Here is a 1,108-nt window from a genome sequence, read left to right as displayed (position 1 = left end):
ATTTGCAGGATCTCATTACCTCAACAGATGTGCCAGCTGTTCACTGTCAGTGATGTGATTTATCTGGCCTTTACAAAATATCTTCACACAGCTGGAAAGATGGTGCCTAGGTAAGAACATTTACTGTTTCTCCAGAGAGTAAAAGAGAGCGATGGTTGAGATCCCAGCACCCTGTCTCCTTGTGAATGGGAGAGGGAGACCCACAACAGCCTGTAATTCCAACTCCACCTCTGACATCCTTTCCTGGTTTCCTTGGACACTGGACACTCAGGGGCCTGCCTGTCCAGGCCAAGCAGTGTGGCTGAAGGCACAAGAAACCACCAAAGCAGCCCACAAGGGATAATGAAAGAAATCAGAGCTGGTTAAACAAATCAAAGAGGCACTTTGCTGAAAATTTCAATACCAGGAAGCCCATTTAAAAACACACACANGTCAGTTATAATTATTAACTATATGCCTAGATTGGGCAGATTTAACACTATATTAACTCATTCCACGGCTATAAGACCTCTTGTTACTTGCAGTTTCTCCTGGCCACANNGTTCTTGTCACTCATGGCTTCCTCTTCCTCCTCTTCTTCTTCAGTCCTCTCTCCTGCCCCTCTCATCCTCTTCTGCCTCCCTACCTGCCCCCACTCTCAAACCTCCTGCCCCACCTTTCCCCTACACTGCCCAATCACAGGCTCCAGCCTTTACTGACCAGTTACAATGGGGAGCAGGATCACAGGAGATCACCTGATACAGGATGGATGCTCACTGGCTGCAGACCCTCTGCAGGAAGCAGAATTAACCTCAGAATACAAACAGCAGCAGGACAGCCCACAGCANGACACTGAGCTTGTTTTCTGCAGTCCCTCTGCTGTTAGACAGAGGAGCTGGTGAGCACTCCTTCAGGAGAGGCTGCATCCCCACACTCCTAGGACACCTAGGGCCCTGCCAGGGGAAAGGCAGGCACAGAGGAGCACCATGGGAGAAGTGTTGGGAAGCAGAGGACTGGCTCCTGANCTCACACTCACAGCTTACCCAGCACATTCCACAGGAGCTGTGCACATGCACAAGGCTACAGGACAAAGATCTTATGGATAAAGGTTTGCCTGCTCCACCAGGGA

Source organism: Mus pahari, chromosome 18, assembly GCF_900095145.1.
Source record: "Mus pahari chromosome 18, PAHARI_EIJ_v1.1, whole genome shotgun sequence".
Classification (NCBI taxonomy): domain Eukaryota; kingdom Metazoa; phylum Chordata; class Mammalia; order Rodentia; family Muridae; genus Mus; species Mus pahari.
The sequence above is the reverse complement of the archived record's forward strand: the minus strand, read 5'-3'. Positions refer to the sequence as shown.